Below are 15,739 nucleotides of genomic sequence, written 5' to 3'. Positions count from 1 at the left end.
CGCTTTATAAAAAGTAATAGACCCCGTAGCCGGCCTATACGGTTATATATATATAAGGGTCTAAGTCCGAGTAACCCTAGATAGCGCTCCTTTTAAAGCTTATATTAATTTAGGTGCCTTATAATACGTTATAAGCTAGCACCTTCTCCCTTACCTCCTCGATGCGGAAGTTAATATATCTAAGAGATCTACGCTTTATAGTATAGGAACTTCGGATACTATCGGATAGGCGTTATTTACCCTATTAGTGCGAGGTATAGTGGATAGCTAGCCCCGAGTTAGACGGCTATACGTGAAGGCTTAGGTGGTTCCTAAGCTAAAAGCCGGTCTACTCCTCGGACAGGAATTTAACTATCCGAATAAGGTCTATATCCTTAACTCACGGGACGCTATCCAGATTAGGTCCTACGAAGGGCTTATCGTCCCGGCGCGTATCTTCGCTAAATATTTATTAGTTAGACGCCGACTAAAAGCCGCTAAGAAGGTTATTATTCCACCGTATTAGTATAGATTCGTCCTATTTAAGGAACGGAATATAACCTTAGACTCTATAGAATTCTAACCGGATATTAAGGGTTTACTAAACTATATCCTTAGCGAAGGGACGTCTATTCTAATCTATAATACTAGTAACCGGCCGCTATTTATTTCCCGGGGTAATAAGCTAGGGTATATAGATCCCTTCTACGCGGACGGATACTTTAATATAGAGCAGGACGATACCCGCTATATTCTAATAAAACGGCTAGAGGCCGCTAAGGAGTCCCTAAGTCCGGAAGGATAAGGCGATATCTTTAAAGGGTATTTACCTATTAGCGGGAAGCTCGGAATAGCTAAGAGCCTAGATACCCCGACTAAAGCGACTCTAGAAGGCGTGATTATCTACGACCACGGACCCCGCTTTATACGGCGCTTTACTAGGATTATTGGTAATTACCCTAAGGTTTAGACAGACTAAGGCGTTATTAATATAGATAAGAAGGACTATATACGTATTCCCTTAATCGATAGGTAATATACCTAAAGGATTAGCTAAAAGCTATATCCGCTTCGCTATAAGGACCGAGCCTTTCTAGACTAGACCCTGGACGGACTTTATAAGCAGGACCGTATAGAATAGATATTAGTATTAACGCCCTTTAATACTCCGGTTTTTATTATATAGTAAAAGGTAAAAGGTAAACGTAAAGGCCGTATAATAGTCGACCTTTATTCCCTAAATAAGGTTATTATCCTAAATATATACCCGATACCGCTCTAGGATAAGGTTATTAAGCGACTCCGAGGGAAAAGGTTTATCTTTATTATTAACGCCTAGGCTTTCTTTTACTAGTTCCCTATATATAAACCGTACCGTGAACGGTTTACTATAATTTCCTAATAGGGATAGGAACGGCTAAAGGTCGTTTTAATAGGCTTCCGTAATTCGCCTATACACGTCTAACGTTATATAGACTAGCTTCTTCGCCTATACTAAGACTTTATCTCCGCCTTTATCGATAATATCGTTATCGCGTCGGATACCGAGGATAACTATACTAAGCACTTAAACACGGTGCTCTCCCTATTTAGTAAAAAAAGGATTAGTATCTCTCCCGATAAGTCCTTTATTAGATACCCTCCTAACCGTCACGGATAAGTTCTTAAAGGCCTCCCTGCTTATCCCTGGCTATAGCACCTATACCGTAAAGGACTAGGCGTCTATACTTTTTAAGCCCTCTAGATAGGTAACTAGGGTATCCCCGGCGCTATTATCTTAGATCGTGACCCTAAGTTCTTATTAGACTTGTGGATAACTCTATAGAAGGTAGCCGGAACTAATCTAAAGTTCTTAACGGCCTGGTATTCCTAAACCGATAGTATTTCCGAGAGGAAGAACTAAACCGTTAAGATCGGGATACGTATATAACTAACAGATAACCTAAACGCCCTATAGCCGAAGGTGATTATACCTTTATAATTTAACCTAAATAACGCTTTTAATAAGACGCTTGGCTATATACTAAATAAGATACTATATAGTATAAAAACGAATAGTCCCCTTAACCTAATCGGTAATATTAATCCTAAGTTCGTATATAAGATATTCTAGGAGGATACGAAACTTATTACTATAATAGCTTAGATATATATAAAGCGCCTATACGATAAGAAACGGCGTAATATTTAGTTTAAGCCTAACGACCGTATATATATCCGCCTTAGCCGCGGGTACTCGCTCCTAGATAAGGCTAGCCCTAAGCTTAGTGCTTAATAAATAGGCCCCTTTAAGGTCCTCGAGTAAGTATCGCCGCTAGCGTACCGACTAGATCTACCTAAGACTCTTAACGTGTACCCTGTTATTAGTATTACTTAACTCTAAATAGTTAGGTTCGCGGAGATACCCGAGATAAGAGGACCCGTAAACGTGTAAGATAGGGACTAAGAGTAATAGCAGGACCTATATAAGCACTATAAGATCGAAGCTATCCTAGATAAACGGATTACTTATAAGGGAAGAGGTAAGCTATACACCGAGTACCTTATTCGATAGAAGGACTGGCCGGAGTAGTGGAACGTCTGGATGTCGGTAGACGTAATAGAAGCTCCGGATTTAGTAGAGGAATTCGAAGAACGTTAAAGAGCTTTAAAGGTGCTTTGTTTAGTATTAAAGGGAATAAAAGAAGTTAAAAGACTAGAGCCCGGCGAGCTCTAAAGAACTAAAGGGACCTATTTAGCCTCGCGGCGGAGCTAGGCTAGAGCTAAAGAACCGTCCCCCTTAATAACGGAAACACCTTTAGAAGGCATAACCGATATAGAAAGAATAACACTATATAATCTCGAACTAGTAAGAATAGAAGCCTTACCGGCTATATAGCCCTAGCGTATACGTAAATCAGAATGGCTAGCTTAAAAATAAAAGATTCCTCCTAGCCGCCTATAGCTTTACTATTCCCCTTTATTCTTTACCTATAGCTAAACGATTATAATAACGATTATAGCTATATCTTTATCTATACTCCTGTTCCTATATCTTCCTAGAGGGCTTTAGAGCCTAATATAGTTAATTCTTATTATAACCCTTTATAATTTAACTATTGCTTGCTATTAACGCACTGTATAGAACTATTAAGTTATATTATTCCTATCACGAATACACCCCTAGCTAATTCCCTTATAACCGTACTAGACGCTTTATGCCCCCTAACGTAATGTTTTATATAGTTACCTATCCCACGGACGTTTATCGTTCTAAAGACTAAGAACTCCGGGAGGAGTTTATACGTTAGTTTAGAAACGGATAGGACGGGTCCGGACTAATATTTAATAGATACTTTTATTAGCCTGTTCGGTGATAAGAACGGCGTTACCTACTATCTTATAACGGCCGGCCTAGCTTTTAAATAGTGGATTATAGACTATAAGGCTATTACGAAGCGATACCGTCGCTAGGCCACGGAGAAAGGATACGACGATCCCTAAAATAGACGACTAGATCGTATTATCTTTACCCCGGGGACTATCGCTAATAAGTATATCACCGTAGCCCGGGTAAGGGAGATTATACTAGAGTACCCTTAGCCCTAGTTCTTACTAGATAATAATCCTGCTATCGCGTATTAGCCTTAGTATAAATAATTATTCGAGTAATACCTTATAAGAGCCAGGCATAACGCCCCCCGCGGCCTAGACGGGCAGTTTTTATATAGATCGGCCCGACAGGCTAGCTAAGTAATAGTAATAGAGACCGGCTCTCCTATACGTATAAATAATATACTAAGCGCTCGCTATAGCCCGGCACTTCGAGGTGCTAACCTATTAGCTAAAATAATTAATAAGATTAATAAGACTAATAGTATTAGCCTTGCTTTAGTGGATATAATCGATAAGCTTAATAACGGAAGCATCGATCCCGATATATTTATCGCGGTAACTAAAGAGCATAGAGAATATATCTAACGCTATATCTTGGCTATTAGAGATTATATATAGGCGCTTAAGGAACGGCCCACGCCGGCTATTCGCTCCGTTACTAATATCCTGGCCTAAACCAGCTTATAACTATCCCCGCCTAATACGGGCACTAACTCGCCTAGCACCACCGTTATATCCAGGAAATAAATATATAACAGCACGGGCCCCGCGGGACTAAGCAGAAAGCTATTCTTTACTAGGCAGGGCGAAGATAAGATATAGGTATAGGCTACTAAGGCCTTCGCCGCTAGGCTTAAAGATCTTAACGCCTAAGCTCGACGAACTAATTTTAAGATAGAAGGCTAGATATTAGCTATTATAAGCTGGCGTCGTCACGCTATTATCGTTCCCCTACCTACCGCTAAGTTCGCGATATAGTTTATCGACGACTATATCGTAACTAATAAAGTATAGTAGGTAGTCGACCTACCGTTCCTTATCGCGATATAGCGTATAGAATAGTACACGTAGGTGGCCCGGCTAGAAAATAACGGCGCGTTAGACGAGACTAAGAAAAGCACTATATCCGGCCGCCTAACCACTAACGCCTAGACGGTAACAGACCTTATCCACTACACGGCGGCTATCCACGACCACTATAGTAAGAATAGTCGTAGGGGGCTCCTATCCTTATACGATTTAGTGGACGATAATCTAAAGGACCGGCTAGACGGAATTTTACCCTAGGACGCCGCCGCTATTCTCGAGCTGCCTATACACGAATAGGGCCTGCCTAATATAGAGCCGGACGCTCCGGACATAGAAATTTTATAATAGTATAGGAACGGATAATACTAGCGATCCTTACCTTTATTTTCTTTTATATACATCGGGTCCTAGGTTAGTAAGCATATAATAGAGGGACGGGTGGCCGGACGTAATTACTAGCGTTAAACGGAACCTAACGAAGTTAGGAATATATGCTATAGAGCGCTATTATATATTATAGTTTTTTTTCTATATATAGCCTTAGCTAAAATAGAGATTTTTAACGACGTCTATACCTTATTACTAGTATAATAATCGGCTATACCGAGTCAAAGTTAGATAACATAGACTATACGCCAAGGGGAAGCCCGCGGGACGCAGGGCTTTACCTCTCCTAGGGTATATACTACGCACTACTATCCGGTATTATACCAGAACCTAAAACTATATAGCTCTAGATTAGTGCTAGCACTATACGGGCACTAAACCCGTATAGCGCTAGATTAGTGCTAGCCCTATACTAGCACTAAACCAGTGTAGTGCTAGACCGGTGCTAGCACCGTCCTAGCACTATACCTAGTATAGCGCCTAGCCTTAGATAGCCCGAGGTTCCCCCGTAGATATATATAGCCGGAACCTCGCCCCCCCCTTTAGAGAATCTATCCTATTTATATATTATTTACTGCACCCTAAGGTTACCTAACTTAAATCCTCTTGTAGGTCCTATAGTACTAGCTGGCCAGAGATATATACTGTTAGTATATATTACTAGGGCTCTTAAGATAGACATCTAGTAGAGGGAAGAAAAACAGGAATAATAGTACTTACTAGATACGAAATTATAGCTACCTTATAAAAATACTATATAACGCCCTCCGGCCTCTTTAGCCTGTAGTGGGCGGGCACGCCGGGAATAGTCTAAAATATGTCCCTAAAAATGGAAATGTGAATATTAAGTATAGGTATCTACTTAAGCTGTATATATAAATTGTATAGGATACTTAGGGAGCTTAGAAGCTTAGTTATAGTCCTATAAAAGTGTCACGTATAAGGTCTCTCTATAGGAATATAACGTCTCCCTAGAGAATCTCTATTTATAGCTATTAAAATTAATAATTAGCTAGTAGCGATTAAGGCCAGGAACTAGTTTAGGCCTAGGGCGCCGGTACTATAATGGATCGAATGCCCCTATAGCGCACTAGTGGTGCCCTGATATATAACTATAAGGCGGTTAGGTCGGTTTAAATCCGGCTAGCGGCGCGCGTAAATATTTTTATATTACCCGGCCCTATTCGCGGGTGGCCCTTATCTGCCTTAGCATGCACAATAAGGGTTAAACAGGGGGGGCCTAATAGCCTTACTGCCCGGCTTATAGCTAGTCGATAATAGGCGCCGGTAGCTTTACCGCTAAGGCCGATACGCCTAGATCGCTAACTATGGCAGGTAAGCCCTACCGTTAATAGGGCTATAGCGGATTAGTCGCCTATTACGTATATAGAGATAGTACTATGCTCCGGAAGCGCGTAAAAATGTCTTAACGGGACCTATACAAAATTTAGGAAGCTACGAACCGTATATTATATTACGTATAAGACCGTCTATAGATAACATACAAAGCTTAAACATAGTCCAGGATACGTTAAATCTTAAAGATAGGGCTACTGGCTTAGGATAGAATTCAATTAATTACTAAGGGCCTATCTTAGTTATTAATAAATAAAAGAATAATAGAGACGGAGATAAAGGAGTATAGCGCTTATATATTAGTGGCTTTATAATACGCATAGTATTAATACAGCGGCCGTATAGCGTCTTCGCGGCGGCCGTGTATATAGAACGAAATTTATTATTATAAAGGAGAAGGGGTTTTTATCCGAAGAGGTTTTCCTGCCTTCTAAAAATCTAAGAGGGACTATTGCCTAGGAAGGCTAGCCTTGTATTAACTAAGCGATAAACAGAGTAAGCATAAATAAATAAATAAATAAATAAATAAATAAATAAATAAATAAATAAATAAATAAATAAATAAATAAATAAATAAATAAATAAATAAATAAATAAATAAATAAATAAATAAATAAATAAATAAATAAATAAATAAATAAATAAATAAATAAATAAATAAATAAATAAATAAATAAATAAATAAATAAATAAATAAATAAATAAATAAATAAATAAATAATAGATCGATTAGGCTTTAATATAGCTCGAATATACCTTTTAGATATCCTAGGAGCACTATTTAAAGAAGATTACTAACCTAACTTAGGATAACTTTATAGTATTTATTCGGTAAGAGTATTTATCCCGGGATATATAGCAGTAGTATAGAAAGGCGAAGCCGTTACTATTCAGAACGGCTTAGGCAGTATAATCTCGGACAAGTCTTCGATAACAGGAGTGCTTAAGACCACGAAGTGCATATAACCAAAATAACACATATAACAAGGAGACCTTCAGCAAAGGTTCCTAGAGGTGCGCGCTGCTCTGATCAGGGCAACGTAGTATAGACGAAGTGAATATAATAAACGTGGTAAAACTTAGGGTTAAAAGGATAATAATTATATAGGATAATAAGCATCCTCTATATCTAAGTAGCGTCGCCACGTATATATAATATATAAGATAAATAGAAAAAACGATACGCGCGTTTTATAACGTTACGTGATATCCTAACGATATAGCACTAGGTCTCCGATCCACCCCTTTATAATCGGCCCTAGTTATCTTACTTATATCCTCGTGGCTATAATAACTCTAAATATAATTAGGTTACCCTAATTAAGCTAAGTATAATCTAGTAGAACTATTCTAAAACTTATTTACGCTTATAAAGAGTCCGTCCGCTAACTATATAATCCTCCTTCTCGGTATAGGCTCTCTCTATAGTAGCCGTAACTATATCCTTATCCCACTTAATTCTAGTATTATATCGCAGCTATCCTTCCTAGGGGATCGCTTATAAAGGTGGTATATATCAGGAGCTATTAATAGCGGCGTCGTAAAGCGTTACGCGGTAGATATTATTATATAAATAGACCTAGTTATCTTAAGAAAATAAGCTAAGTCTAATCGGGCTAATATAAAAGTCTATAGACCGAGGGTTATATAGTTTATAGAATAGGTGACTATAAGATATCTTAACACCCTTATCTTGCTCCTCTATATCCTTAGTCTATTTACCTTAGATATTAATCTTCCTAGGCTATACTAAGACTTTCTTTAGCGATATCTAAATAATCTTATAACTATTTAAGTTAATACCAGTAAACTTAGAAGGCTTAAAGGACTTAGGAGTCTTATTAGGACTCTTCGTGACCTTAGTAACCTTCTTAGGCGTAACCGGTGCCGATAGCATTTTAGAGATATTCTTAGGCGTCTTAGGACGCACCGGGACACTAGTATCTTTCTTAGGAGTGCTCCTAATTAGCGCCTAAGTCTTCTTCTTAACCTGATCAGAGGAACCAGGGGCAGCAGGCTTAGACTTAATAACAGGCTTCTTAATAGGAGTAAAACCTATACTCTTCGGAGGAGGTAGCAGAGGGGACTAAGGAACTACTAGGACCGCCAGTGTCTTTTAATAACCAAAACCAAGGATTACTCTAATATAAGATAGCTATTCTTCCTTAATATAATAAGCATAAGCTACACTATTATTCCTATAATAATATCCTTACGCGAACCGGTGAATCTTAGAGCTCTAAGGGAATAAGTAGCCCTCTTAGATAACAGCTTATATCTACTCGATAACGAAAAGGCCGTATAAGTAATTATTAGTCTAATAAGGGCTAGTAATAATATAGAAACGGCGAGTAAGGCTAGAGACGGCCTTATCAGGTGTATTAATACTACGTAGCTAACCTATACCGTACTTAAATAACCGTAAAAGGCGATCTTTAGTATTACTAATATTCTAAATACTGTTATACCCGTATATACACTATATCTCTTAATCTATAATCAGACTAATAAAGTGGTTATCGAAGTAATAAATAATAGGGATAAGGCGATTTCTCTTAATACCGTTAATTACCTTAAGCGGCTAAGGAGAGAAGATAGGCGTTTAGCTATTTAACTCCTAATAAGGCGTAATATTAATCTAAGCTACGGGACGGCTATCCCCTTATCTACGCTTGAATATTACACGCATTATGTCTTCTAGACTACCCTTCTCTAGCCACCTGTTATTTATTAAGTCGTAATACGTCCTGAATAATAACTAAACTATAGGATAAGTATCCTGGGACCTCTCGCTAAATATACTCACTATAGGGATATAAGAGAGTATTATATTAATCGTGGTAGCGTTAAGTTCGCTATCCATAGCATTCTTAAGGAGGCGTTAGACTACGCGTATATTATCTTTAGGCTACTAAGTGAAACCTATAAAGGGGGCAGCGTTATCGGGGATCTTAAATAAACGATACGGCAGACCTTACTAGGGGAATACCTATCGGCTATCGTTAGGGTCGCTAATATAACGGGGGCGCGTGGTCTTATTAATAGTAACACGAGTAGCGGGTACGATATTAGCGGTAAGGATAGGACCGGCGGGGGCCGGCTCCTAGTAGTTAGTAAGGGATACAGATATTCTTAATATCTCTATTAGCCTAATCACGGTAAGGTATAGATAGCGGATATAGGAAAAATATATAAGGGTAGCGGGGTAATAAATAGTAAAAAAATAGATAGCGGGGTAAGCTAGAAAAACGAATTTAACGATATAGGAAAAAGAGAGGAAAAGAGGGAAAACGGGTTGACTAAAGCTAGTAATAGGGGATATATATCCTCTATCAACGTCTAATATTACTAGGCAGTGCCTCCTTTACGAGACTAGCTTTAACTAGAGTTTCTATTACGGCTACTAGTTAAATAGGGTCGTGGTTATCAAAGAAAGGGTAATGCTAATACTATTTATAGTTTTCGGATAAAGGCAACTTAGTAAATTAGGTATAGGATCTAAATACGGAAGTCGGCTTACCGTATAACCGATCTAATTAGATAAAAAGATTAGATAGTACCTTTTCTATTATACCTATAATCGCGACTATATAATAAAGCGATGTAAGGAAGGTAATCTTAAATCACGCTTAAAGCCTAATCTTTTTAGTAACTCAAAATAGGCTATTTATTTAACTACGCCTCCTTAAGTCACTAAAACTATAAATCGCTAGGCTATATCACCTATTATTAAGGGATATAAGGTAGAGGGCTACTAGCCGGAGGCGTATCTTTTAGGCTCTACGTCTTTATATTATCTTACGATTCGATATCGTGTTTTCCTATAAACTTCTTATTATTAACAACAATAATAAGATTATCGATATATCCGCCAAAGCTCTGATCACGGGGCTTAATAACCTTAGCTCTTATAAACGCAAAAAAGCCGTGGCTCGTTAAGAGTCAGTCTATCCTATACCGTGTTTCTAGTCTAAGACACGACTTATCGCGGGTACGGTTAATAAGTATAATATTTTTACGACGGTCTAAGATATAGTAGTAAGTTCTCTTTACGCTTCTTATCGTATTACCCTAATCAGGGCAAGCTAATATTATAGATATAAGCAAATTCGCACTTTATCTAGTATAAAATAGCCAGTAAGGGTAGTATATCGTATATTAAACTAGATTTCATAGGCTAAGTTTTTTAAGGCGACTCTAAGGCTATTATCGTAGGCCGGGTATAGGATAGCCTATTTAATCTTACTAATAGAGACGTGGAATAGGAGTTATTTAAGAAGGTAAGGTCTAGTAATAGTTCGTCTTTATTTCGTCGCTATATATTCGTGGCTAAGGACCTTACTAGTCTATAAAGGGAGTATATTATAAAGACAGTAACCCGGGCTTATACGGTCAGAGCCCTAATTATCTAAGGGTTCGGGGTTATTAATAAGGTGCCGTGCTAGTGCTATAAGGAACGGTAATCGGCTATAAATAATCGGGTTAATAATAAAATCACTTATCCTTTCTTTAAGTATATATCGCTCTAATATAATAATCGATTTCCGGACTACACTAACTACTATTTTCATGATACAGCTTACACGTATCGCGATAACAGGCTTCGGAAGCAGTTCTATTAATCTAATCAGGAGGTCTTATAGCCGGACAGTGACTATACAGGTATTAGTCACTCTAATCTATATACTAAAGACTTACTAATACTGCCGTAGTCCGTATATAACGATAAGATACGTCCACGGCTATCGCCTCGATACGGCGTCTTCGTGGTAAGCACTATTACTCTATACTATAAAAGTGCTCGGCAGATACGCGACGTTTATAGAGGAAGGGGTCTTAAACCGTGGGACTATATAATAGCATAGGTCCCTATATTAGCGTATAAATATAAGGATAATCTTAAGAAGTTCTATCACGCTATTTAGAATAACCCGATAAAAAGGGATTAAGAAGAGATAATAGAGTGGTATTATATTCCCTTTATCTTTAGGGCTTAGGTTTAGCGGTATAAGTCGGAAGTATACGGCCTTAGTAATAGCGACTATAAGAGTAAGCCGGAGTAAGATATAGATAGGTGATTCGGGTAGTGATTACTATAATTAAGGCGACCTTAGTATAATTAGGATATTTTATTTTAGTACGCGGCGTAAACGGGTAAAGGAAAGGTAGATAAATAATAAATATATTTAGTGGATATATCTTTACGGTATCTACTTAGTTAGTGCGTATAAATAGAAAATAGTGATAGTAAAATATAAATAAAAGGAACTAATAAATAAAATAATAAGTAAAAGGGCATAGAATAGGGTGATTAGGGTAATAAAGGGTAAACGGGAAAGAAATAGGAAAAAGAGCGAGTTAAGGAGTCCTAAAAGTAGTGTTTTTATTCTAGGGGGTAATAGTTAGTTTTTAATAATAAGCAGATAGCGGTGCCTTATATATCCTCGGCCCTAATACTATATATAAGACTTCTATTAAATATAGTATTATTATAATTAGGTTAACTAAGTAGGAAGTAATAATAGGGAATAAAGTATAAGGTTCTAGTATAGTCCTTATACTTACTTAGGTTAAAGTCAGTATCTTTAGGGATATAGACTCTAACTCTTCCCGACTATATTACTTTCCGGAGCTCCGCTTCTAACCTCTTATAATACTCGCCTAGTATATCCCGAAGTCTCGCTAACTATTATAGGAGTATATTAACGGTCTAATCAGGGGAACCTATATTATCTTAACGCTTATTATCCTCGGCCTTAGTATCTTTATTAGTGGATTCACCTAGGAGGAGGGGTGCTTTAACCAGCTCTTTATCGATAAGGACGCCGCGGGCAGGGTACGTAATTATTAGTTCTCTAGCATAGTCTCTTTCTAGTATTATCTAGTCCTCCGGCTCCTAGTATCCGTCTTTATCCTAGATAAATTTCTTAAGGCGGTTAGCGGTATAAGTAACGCCCTAGAGCTCTTCCCCTAATAAAGTCGATAACCTAAAGGTCTTATTATCCTGATTAGACGATATAATACGAAATAGGCTATTCTAGCGGTAGTCTAGCTTCTTATCGCGGCTTATAATAATAGCTAGCTTAGTATTATATATAAGGATAAGGTTACTAACTTAGAGTCTTTGCTTACGTAGGGTCCTAACTCTTAAACGGTTAATAGAGTCCGTTTTCTACTACTATTACTTATTAATTATATCGGTAATAGTCCTCCGGTCGGCTTCTAACTAAGCGAAGGCCCTTAGGCGTAGTAATATCTCTTCCTTAGGGGTCTTAACGCGGCCTTAGTCGAGCACTCTCTAAGTAAGGCAGGTTATCTTTATAGGCGTGATAGCCTCGTAGCTATAACGAAAGTAAAAGGGGGTCCTCCCGGTAGATACTCGGATAGTCGTACGGTCCGCGAAAAGGACTATAGGCAGGATCTTATATAACGTACCGCGGTAAATCTTCTACTAGATAGCTAGCGTATAGGCGATAGGCTTATATCCTACCGTATTTAGACTATTAGCGCGGGGGTAGTAAGCAGAGATAACCTTCCGCTTTATTAGGTACGCCCGATTTAGCTTAATTATACTACCCTTATTCTTAGGACCTTTATCCACGATAATATACTAGTATAGCCTATACTAGCAGATAACGTCTTCCTATAAGAATATCGCGATAGCTCGCGATATATTCTTCTATAATAAACAGGCTTCGACTTATCCCGTAAATATATATTAAGCTTTTACTAAGTAATACCCGTTAAGATACTAGATATTAAGACTTACTTATATAAAGGGGAGGGCTTATTAAGGTAGTTAAGTGGCGATTAGGGGATCCTCGTATACTTTGCCTTAGCGGCTCTAATACTCGGCGTATACTTCGATAACCTCCTTAGTCTGCTTATAGATCCCGTCCTAAGTATATAAGGGGGCGAGCTTTTAGTACGTCCTATCCCTTATATAATAGCCTAACTTATTATAGGCCCTCCTAATTAGGGTAACCTAAGTCTCTTTATTATTAATCCACCTTTTAAGAGTCGAATCTTTCTTAGTGACTCTTATCTATAGCAGACTATCCTTTATAAAAACACAGGTTAACCGATCTCGGACACGGTAAGCGTTATAAGGGTCTATTCTAAAGGGTATCCGTAGGCTTATTAAATATAAGGCCACTTATTAAGAGAACTGGCTCTAAGTAACGTCCGGGTCTAAAACATCTTTAGCCAGGGTAGGGTTACTAAACCTCTTATCCGTATCTATAAAGAAGATTCGGCCGTTAATAAAGTTATTAATATCTCCCTCTATAGTGTTATTAGCCTAATTAGACGGAGTAGCAGGTATCCTTAAAAGTCTATTAGCTATAATATTCTTAGTTCCCTTAATATACTTAACCTCGAAGTCGAAAAGTCGGATCTAGGTAATCCACCGAGTAATAAATACGCTAGGTAAGTCCGTGGCAGAACCACTAAGCTAGGATACTAAGGCTTAAGTATCTATTTCTAGTATAAAGCGGACTTTATAGAGATAGTTACGGAGTCGGCGAAGCACCTTTAATACTCCCCTTAGCTCTAGCTTACCGGCGTTATAAACTTTCTCCGCCGGGTTCTATCTACCGCTTTTATACTAGGCGATAGCTTTTTTCCTATTAATATACTAGCCTAAGATTCCGCCCTAGCCCTTGATATATATATTAACGATAATATAGGTAATACTAGCCCCTTTACCGTACTTAATAGTAATTAGGACCGGTATAAAGGTTAGGGTAACTTTAAGAGTATCTATAGCGTACTACTAAGGTTTGCTTTATAGGAAGGTAGAACTCTTTTTTAGTAGGTCTATTAGCGGCCCCACGATAATAGCGAAGCGGTAGATCTAGATATAGTAAAAGGTAGCGAGACTAAGAAAAGAACGGACTTCGGAAATAGTCCGGTACTTTTATTACTTAGTTAATTTAGCTACCTTAGCCTGCTTAGGGGAATAGCTATCGGTTCCGTATATATAGCCCACGATAATAGCTACTTTCTAATACTATTAGCTTTTAGCGCTAGCTATAATACCTTTAGTAAGCTTTATATTAAGAAGGACTTTATTAATATTACTAATATACTTAGCCACGTAGCGGCGAAGTCTAGGTCTAATTAGGGTATCGTCGTAGGTGGTGGTCGGCCCTTTAACCGCGATATTATTAATAAAGGGTCGATAATACTAGGGAATAAGGTTATAGAGGATACGGGTTATAGTATATATAAATTAGGCTACTAAGTTAGTCGCCCTTTATAAAAGGGTGTATATCCTAAAGAGTCCTAAAACCATAGCGAAGGTTATTAAGTCCCTTGATTCCTTATCGAGGGTAACTTAGTTATAGCCGGAGAAAAAATCTAGAAAGGAAACTATCTTATATATACCGAAGTCCTCGGAAAACTCGTCGGCCCTAGGCGGGATAAAGGTATCGCGTAGGGTAATAGCGTTAATCTTAGTGGCAGAGTTAATAAGGCGTATATTACCGTCTTTCTTTTTTACGAGGAACTAGGGGTTATAATAGGCCGCGTGGCTTTCCTTAATAACCCCCTTATTCTTCCTATCCTTAATTATCTTAACGATAATAGACTCTAGGGCTCTAGGGATCAGGATCCCTTTCGCCTACTATACCTTATACAGAACCACCTTAATCTTCTATGGCGGGGCGACTCTAGGGTTAAATCTTCTATACTCTTACTAATCCTACGCGAGGGTAGCTTCGTAGTTTAGGAGGGTCTTTATTAAGAGCTCCTTTTCTATAGGTAGCAGATAGTCGGCAGAGTCTAAGATATCTTTAAGTCGCTCTTCTATAAGTCTTAAGCGAGGGATAATCTTAAAGAACTTTAGGGTGATTAGGCTAATAAAACGGTTATCTTCCTACTCCTATATATCCTCGGGGATTTCCGCTAAGATCTTCTGCTTCTAAAGGGGGTCGCCTTCGGGGACGGAACTATCGGATAGCGTATTATCTATAGGGTAAATCTTAAGGGCTTTCGGCTTATATATAATATAGATAGCCTAATTAGGCTTATAGTATACTTCCTTAATCAGGTCTTAGTGCTTTCTTCTTTTCGGGGTCTATAGCTTCTTTATAGCTACTATAGCAGCGCTAGTAATACACGCGTCTTCGGCTCTTAGAGCCGATAACGCTAATAACTAATAAGACTTTCACGCTTCCGACTTAAAATTAGTATAAGTGATTTAGTATAAATTAGGCTAATCAGGGTAACTACGATAAGGACTTATAAATAAATATAGTAATAGAGGAAGAAAACGGTATTTATGGTATTATCGGGCTTCCTTATCGTATTTCCTATACCCTTAGCCCTAATTCCGTAGCATCGCCCTTAAGGCCACGTATACCCTTAGCAAAAGTGGCTTAATCTCCTTAGAGAATACGAAGGCTATTAAAGATACTATATTAGTGTCCCCGATTATATATTAAATCTTATCGCCCTCCTCTAGAACGTCTAAAGGGTAATAATTAGCCTTTTCCTTAATAGATAGCGAGGCAGCGGCCCTAGGCTAATAGGTAGGGTCGTTATCCTAAAGCTAATATTAATTAGCCTAATCAGACCGATCTTTATCGATCCGACGCCTCTTATTAGCCTC

This window comes from Sodiomyces alcalophilus (genome assembly GCF_042370955.1).
Source record: "Sodiomyces alcalophilus JCM 7366 unplaced genomic scaffold ACRALscaffold_1, whole genome shotgun sequence".
NCBI lineage: Eukaryota > Fungi > Ascomycota > Sordariomycetes > Glomerellales > Plectosphaerellaceae > Sodiomyces > Sodiomyces alcalophilus.
Note: the sequence above shows the minus strand (reverse complement) of the source record.